This window comes from Poeciliopsis prolifica, unplaced genomic scaffold (genome assembly GCF_027474105.1).
Source record: "Poeciliopsis prolifica strain line A6 unplaced genomic scaffold, Auburn_PproV2 SCAFFOLD006, whole genome shotgun sequence".
Classification (NCBI taxonomy): Eukaryota; Metazoa; Chordata; class Actinopteri; order Cyprinodontiformes; family Poeciliidae; genus Poeciliopsis; species Poeciliopsis prolifica.
The window spans coordinates 1,505,510-1,513,785 of NW_026562381.1; the positions used below are offsets into that span (position 1 = coordinate 1,505,510).

The following is an 8,276-nucleotide window of genomic DNA, read 5'->3' on the forward strand; positions in this document are numbered from 1 at the left end:
GAAATAATAATTTAAGGTAAGACCGAGTCATACTTGTAGTGTCCCGGTTGAATGGATGGTATCTCAAACTGATGGTTCACAATGTTTTATTGAATGCCTTTGTATTGTGAACACACCGTAAGAGCTACAAAACATACAAATAAAATACATTAATAACTCAAACAGTGTTGATTTCACATTTTACTTTAACATATAAATTCTTTTTCTTACATTCTATAATTAAACCTTCTCCCATAAAATAAAGCGCAACATATTAACTGTTAACGGTTAATTAACGAATATTAGTGTCGTATAATGGTAAAATACAACCGTCACACCCAATAGCAAACAACACGTTTTACAGTAAAACTAAACATATATTTACATATTAAAAACTCTCACCTTGTTCCCCGTCAACCAAGCGCCAACCAACTGACTGTCTACACCCTAATTTGAACCACTCCTTAATTAGTTTTAATCCGACCTGCGCGCTCTCTCTTTCTGCGCGATTACCAGCAGTTAATTATCAGTTGATTGTCTGACGTTGGCATCACACTTCCGTTTCAAACCCTTTCAAAATAAAAGCATAAATTCTTATGTCAACAAATACTCGTTTTAAATGAGGAAACACAAAATACTAATAAGGTCATTTACAATACTTACTTGTTGTCTAATCCTACTATACGATGCCACAGTTGAAACCAGGACTCACTGGATCAAGCTATGTTTTCCAAATCTGTATTTCTCTGTATGAGTCTGTGCGATCTTGTGGCCTCGTATTCCTGTTTTTAGCTGACAGGAATTACCTAATTGAACCAGTTATATGGCGCCAATATGGCGTTATGCAAAATAATACAGCTCACTGGATATTTTCTGTTTTCAAACCACAATCTAAACACTACAGTCTTCTTCACCACATAAATACCATGACAGCCTGAGTTGCAACCCAATTAAAGACTTGTTTTCAATTTGATAAAGTGTTCAGTGAATGTGCATTAAAGCTAAATTTGATGCACTAAAGAACACTGCTATTGATTTGGTTTTTTTCAACTTTGTTTCTTACACCTTGTTTCCCAAAAGAAATGTATTTAATTGCACTCTGTCGAGACTTAGTTTACCTAATGCTTTCATGCAGACAGGAGGAAGTATGTAATTTGTTCTGGGAAAAGACAAAGCAGATCGTATGTAACAGGGTTTTATTTAAACAATATTATAGATGTGAAGTTTGTCAAAATCAGTTGATTCATCCTCAGAATGAAGAAGTTTGACGTTGTGTGACGCTGCTCGTGGCAGTTGGTGGTTAACATGGTGACCGGTAACTGACAGCTCCTCCCCCTTTTTCAGTTACCGTCTTCAACTGTGGTATGTATTATTAGTTTTCTTCACAAGGGTATTTTAAAATACATTCTGGACCAATTTGACGGTGTACAGTGTTTCCTGAGTAAATGTTCTCTGTTTTGTGTATGTTTTTAAATGTTATCATTATTAATGTTGCCCGTTTTAGCTATGTTTAACTGTACAAATGCTAACTTTATGAACTGCTGCTAACTGCTCATTGAGTGCTTCGTAGTTCTTTTAGGGTCATTTATTGTATTTTATTGAGGCAGAAGCTGCTGGACTGATGTTAGCCACCATCTTGATTTTCTCTTGTTAGAATAAAAAGAGAAAACCTTAATGTGTCTGTCCTGAAGTCAACCTACTGGACCTGAGACAAACATAGACGGGTTACACCTACAAATATAAAGCCTGATAAAGGATCTGAACATAAAGTGTAAAAGAATACAGTATTGACAAATGAGAGAGTGATGTTGCACATGATGGCATTAGCCAACTGGGAACAAACTGTCCTTAAACTATTCCTTCAGTGAGTCAGCAGTTTTGTGGCGGCATTCAACTCTGCAGAGCTTCTTCTCCTATATGCTGCACTACAAATTCATCATGTGATGCTGTAAAAGTAGCAAACAACATTTATTCATTACAGAAGTAGAGCATTGCAGCATTCAGTTTGTTTTGGAAAACGGAGCAGAGCGCTGGAAAAGAGGTCAAATCCAAGTTTGAAAAGCAAAAAAAAAAAACATATGTTCTTGACCTTCTGCTCTCTCTTGGCTGCCTATATCCCTCTACTTGTGTTGGGCATTGATGCAAGCACACAGATAACAAAATTGTTTTCAAAAATTTAATTGTTCTCACATCTCTGATTGCCAATGCCACAGAGATTACAAACATGTCTTAATTCTGCAGCTCGGTGGAGCAGACCCCTCATCTGGTTAAGTCATTCCTGTCAATTTAGGTGGACCACCATGTTTTTATAGATTTGTATGTGTGCTTTAAGCGTCTTCATATCTTTATCCCTGACCTGTCCGCTGTGTCCCTCCCTCTTCATGGCCTTTTTCAAAAGGGCCGTGGTGCTTCTCTAAGCAGCCGATTTATAGCGAGATTAAAATACACACAGAATCAAGAATCCTTTATTAAACAAACACAACAAATTAAAAACAGCCCAGATGTAGTAGGTGGAATGTGAACTTGAGGTCGGATGTGTGTAAAGTCGACTAACTAGTGACTAGGCAACTAGTTTCATTAAAAGTAGAGGGATATGTGCACAGCCAACTATTTTTACAAAATATTGTCCTCCCACTTCACATATTCACTCATTTATTATTACATCAATTCACAACAATTTATATTTTTTTGTAGGATTGAAAGATTAAGAAGTTTAAGCGGCAATATTTGATTGTGAAAAACGTTTTGCTAAATGTAAAATCCTACTTTAAGAGTTTATATTTTAAACAAGGAGTGTCAAACTCATTTTCATTTTGGACAATATAAAAATAATGAGTGTTCGCAAAGGCCAATTGAGCCAAAATGTAGCGATAAAACCCCTTAAAACTGTTGTAAAATTTACAAATAGCTGTCTCTGCAATTCGATGAGTCACTCTTAAGCTCAAATAATATTCATCCTCTTTTCACATTGATGTAGTTTGACAGAAAATAGCTTCAAATTATTTTGATTGACAAAATAATAATTAAGGACACAACTGTTTTTAAGGTTCTTGTTACGTGTCCCTCCAGAGTCTAGAGGGCCACATGAAAAGCTATGGCGGGCCAGATTTGGCCCCTGGGCCTTGAGTTTGACACATGTGTCTTAAACCAATTCTGAATGCAAATAAAACCCTTAAAAGTTCAAGTAAAATTGTATGTTTTAACTCATTTTCCACTGGCACACTTTCAGGACTCAAGATTAAGTTCAGCTAGAGAGCAGACAGCAATTAATCTTCCCTCAATAACCAGACTGCAGCTTACATCTTTTTGTGCAAGCTGATCCCTCCCAGCGTGTTCAGAGTGAAAGGTGAAAACACCCGTTTTTGAACTTCTAACATATGTTAAGGCCTTTATTGGTTTCATGGGGCAATAACATGGCGGAGACTTTCAGGAGGCGTTGGGAGCGGTCAAAATGAAGTCATCACTCTGGGAGAGACAGCTGTTCCACGGGATATGAGCAGACCAGAACAAGAGCGGCCCGTTCTGTCATAAAGCTCTGCCCTTAAGGGCGGCACCCAGCAGCCCACCAATCGCTGCTCCGTGTCGGGACATGACCCTTTTGACAGCGCGCTCTGAGAAAGCGGCTGTGCCTTTCAGGAGGACATGACCATTAATAAACTGGAGTCAGCAGTGGGTGGCAAAGGCAGGAAAAAAATAACAGGTGTCAATCTTTATTAAATGCGATCTGCCACCTTTCAAATTTCTAAATTACTCCCCAATTAAGAAGAAAAATGAAGGTGAGGATGCTCCCTGAATTTGACATCCTAATTAATTACTTCCTTTGTGTGAAGAATTGACTTTTACTCCATGTCACCTTGGAATCCTGAAGCTCATTTCGAAATGGAAATTCACCCTCAGAGCTAAAATAAAACTTTTCAATGAGACAGAAACACTGACAACTTCTAATTTGGTGAGGTAATGATTCCACTAGCATTTGCTCTCTTATTCAGTATAATATCCCAATCGCTAAAACTATTCCTAAATTACATCATTAAATAACAGACAACACACTGGTTCTCAATTCAACTTCAACATCCACAATGGCAGAACTCGCCAAGAACTTAATTGGCTTTACTGCGAGTTTTATTATCAAATCAGTTGTGGTGAATTAAAGCAGCGTCTTTCATCCTGTTCTCTCATTTGTTATTTAGTTCCCTCCGGCCATCCCTCCGGCAATCCCAGCCTAAATCGTAAGAGGCAATTTTGCTCTTACAGTCACTAGTTGGTTGTGAGTTGTTTGCAATAAGAGGAAGAATGTGGAGGAAATTGTGAGAAATAAAAAAAGAATAGGTTCTGTGACTGCCTTGCTTTTCCAAAAATAAACTTACAAAGGCACAATTATGACATTTTTTACAGACAACACAACAGATTTTTGCATAAATTTGGCTTTTCTGTGTAACTTTTGTCCTTGTGAGTGGCATGGTGATAGCTTGCAGCACTGCAGATGGCTTGATGTGAGCTCGTGATCACGTCTGCAACACGACAACTGCGGGGCAATGCTGAGCACCATTACAGGACTTGTTTTTCTACATGTTTGTTTTTCCAAGCATCTCATGCTTGCTGGAATTACATCATTCATAGTTTGTAGTCAATTTGCAATGTGATGAACCTGTGAAGGACTGGAAATTATTCAGGAAAGTCAGAATGAAAATGTTGCTTTTTTTAGCTTCTTGAAATCTTGCTGCACATTTTTTACATTTTCTCTCACTTTAACAGCCACTTAAAAGAAACATTTTTCACATTTTGACATGTTGCAATAACACATTTTCATATAGGATTTTATGTGAGAACAACAAAAAGGCGAGTATATCATTGACTTGCAGTCAGGGGAGGCAAGTGAGACAGTGACAATAATATTAGAAAATCAATTTATCCATTTGACTGTTTTATAAATTAGTTTTCCATATGATTTAGACACTTTTATGGCTAAAATGAAAATAAGTAGTGCATAGAAGGCAACTAGCATTCCAGGATGATTCTCCTCCTCGGCGATCAGTTGCAGCGAAGCAGCCAGAAACTCAAAATAAAGGCAAACAAGAATGATATTTACAACAAAGTGACAGATATTTGTGGACAGAGGTCACATAAAATTAACAAAAAGATCACACACAATCTTAATTGAAAAAAAAAACTGTCTAAAATGCAAAATAAATCTGCAAACAGGACCTTTTGCGGTCTTTCCTTCAATGATTCTTACCCTTTTGCTACAAAGGCCAGATTTGAGTTTCTAAAAAAAAAAAGAAAAGAAAAATATGTGTCAGCAAATTCTCCATATAGGCCCAGTATCTTCCCAGCTCTTTCACAGAAATGATGGACATCTTGGCTGCTTCTCTGATTAATACTCTTCTTACCGCGCCTTCCAGTTTTGATAGTCAGCCATGTCTTTGTTTTGTGAAGCTTCTTGCACATTGTCTGCCATGTCTGCTGTGTGCGTTTGTCTTTGTGATTCTCTATTTATTTTTCTTCACTAAAGCTACACGGAGGTGGACTCTGTTTAATAATTAGATTGCTTCTAGAGTAAGCTTGTTGCATTTGTGTGTCTTTGTTGAAAGGAGACAAAATGTGAAAGAGTATAAGGCAAAGCTCTGCACACAGAAGATCCGAATGGTTCACAAAGCAGAACATCTGCAGTGAAGATTCTGCAAGCTGCAGCTCTCCTCAGTCTTCCCATGTCCCCGTTTCCACTGTTTAGCAAATTGTCAGACAACCTACAAAGAGAATTATGGGCCCTGAGGGGTCCTGGGAAATTGCACCACAGGCAGTTTTATCTGAGGGAGCTGCAGGGCCTAGACAATGCTCCATTTAAGTATGATGACACACTGGAGGGGATGTACCCAGCCCCTTTCTATAAACTTGACAAAACCGTTACAGCTGAAAACTTAACATTTCTGACATCCCTCGCTGAAGCTGTCGCCACGGGGCAAAAGTCATCTGCCATAAATTCAGCTCATCAGACAAGTTGAAGACAGTTGCCATATATTATTTTTGGATTTGTTTCATTAGCAGTCTAAAGTTTGGAGGCTTTAAACAAACAGTTTACCCTTCCAACTGATTTGATTTTAACCCTTTGCAGGAAAATCTTCCATCAAAAGGAAGTTTGTTTGTTTTTTCGCTATAAAACTCTGGATGGTTAACGTCGATGATGGCGGATACAGCCAGCAGGTTTGGCTCGTCTTCTGCTTTAATAAGTTCACATAAAGCCTGTTTTGGGGGTGTGTGGGGGCTCATAACAGAGAAAGATAGCCTCCAAATGGATGCACAATACATTCAGGGGAGTGTGTTCACTTTGAAGCGGTTATTAATACACAGACGGGGAATTCCTGCAGGGATGGAGGCGAGACAGTAGCACTATGCTGCTGTGTTCAAGGAAGCTCATTTTTCTTCCTCCGCCAGGTTAACATGTCGAGTCGTTGCTTTTGCCTCTTCAGTGTAATTTGAATTAAACGCCACACGTGATGGCAGCAGAGAGACGAGCGATGTGAATGAAGTTCCTCTCAGGTGATGTGACTCACAAAGAGCAGCGGTCATAAACACCTGTCACATTTGTGATGAAACTCTGCCTGCAGCTGCTTCTAAATGCATCCTTCTCTTTTTTATTTGTGAAATGTGCGCTCGCCTTGTGTTCTGTGCCGTGTACGCAGGGGTTTCTCATTAAACGCATAATGAAGAGGGGTATCAGGGACAGGCGAGGTGTTTTAGAAAAAGAAACCAAGGGAGGAGAAGCGAGCCAAGTTACACAGGCTCACCCTCGGCTCAAAGGAGACAGCTTCTCAAGTGAGCATTGGACTTTTCCTTATTCCAGTGCTCAGAGTGAGGCAGATAAACAGAAGAATGAGGCTGCCTGACCCATCCTTGGTGATGAATAATGAATGAGCAGGACAGAAGCGGTTACCATTTGGAGACAGTTTCCTGATGAATGATTACTGGCTCCATTGGGTCTGTATTTGCATAGCAGATGAAAATGTCGAAGGGAAGACACATGGGTGTTACAGTAGACGAGGCTGTTATACTTTTGACTGCTGAGCACGCATCTCCTGTAATGTCTTCTTTCTAATCAAGCAGCACGGCTGGTCAAAAGAGATCCACGTAAAACTGAATTTATGATGTTTGCTGCTGCAGAAGTTCAAATGTACGGCATGTGTTTGTTATTCTTAACAGCTTTTCTGAATCTTTGGAGGCAGCAAGAGATCAGGGTGATGGACAGGAGGCCTTGAAACCTTACAGGAGAACTGGAATAAAACCTCAGAATATTAATAATGCATAAATATCATTTAGTAAAACACTTTCACAACAGGGACTCATTTCTGATCTAGAACATTTTTGTCAATAATTGATGTGTCACAGAAAATCCAGTGATACTTTTTTCAATATTAAGTGTTAAAAAGAAATTTAAATGAGTAATCTTTTTTATTATTTTGCAACAACCATATTTAATGATTTATTTAAAAAAAACACTTTTCAGTTCCCCTGAAAAGACCTGGAGCTCCTCATCCAAGATAAATCATAATAAAATGCCAGTGGAAAAATGTATTCTGCTTCTGTTGCCTCAATTATGTGATTCACTGCACTTTAGTTAGTTAGTTAGTTAGTTAGTTAGTTAGTTAGTTAGTTAGTTAGTTAGTTAGTTAGTTAGTTAGTTAGTTAGTTAGTTAGTTAGTTGACTTTATCTTACACTTCCTAGGTGTTTCTCTACAGACCTAGAGAAACATTTTCGGTGTTTCTTTGTCATGTCAAGCCATGTTTCGCCGAGTTTGTTATGATTTTCCAGCCACAGTTGTCAGATAGAATGTCATCTCTGACCCAAGCGTTTTGGTCGTTGGTGTTTTGGGATCCATTTATTTGTCATCCATTCTGGTTTTTCCATTTTGGTGAAGCTAGAGTATGAGATTCTATGAAACCAGTAATCGACTCTCTGCATGATGCAGATGATGGAGCTTCCACTTTAGCAGCGCTGGATCCTGAAACATCCCTGGTTATCCCACTAGACTACAGGAACAAAATATTTATGTAGTAATTAGTATCATTATTGTTGCTACAAACTGCTTCCCAATGATTGTGATGCGTGCTGTCCTGCAGGTAGATTTGGTGGATATAGCACCAGCTTTTGTCCTCTTCATGAACTGCTTGAATTTTGTTGCCAAATCATCCAGACGCCGATGTCATGTTCTGCACACGGCTCAGGGGTTTCACTGCAGCTACGCAGAAAACAAGTAAACTCCAGTCAAGAACAAAGATGGATGAAAAGAAGGAAAATGAGC

General features: G+C 38.7%; 1 long non-coding RNA gene across 1 annotated transcript; it reads left to right on the forward strand.

Annotated features, from left to right (window-relative positions):
• The first annotated feature begins 1,276 nt into the window (after window positions 1–1,276).
• On the forward strand, window positions 1,277–4,131 carry LOC129360309 (uncharacterized). Its single transcript, XR_008606015.1, has 3 exons — window positions 1,277–1,341; window positions 3,209–3,325; window positions 3,410–4,131. It is a non-coding gene; the product is annotated as an uncharacterized LOC129360309 (long non-coding RNA).
• Window positions 4,132–8,276: the final 4,145 nt, after the last annotated feature.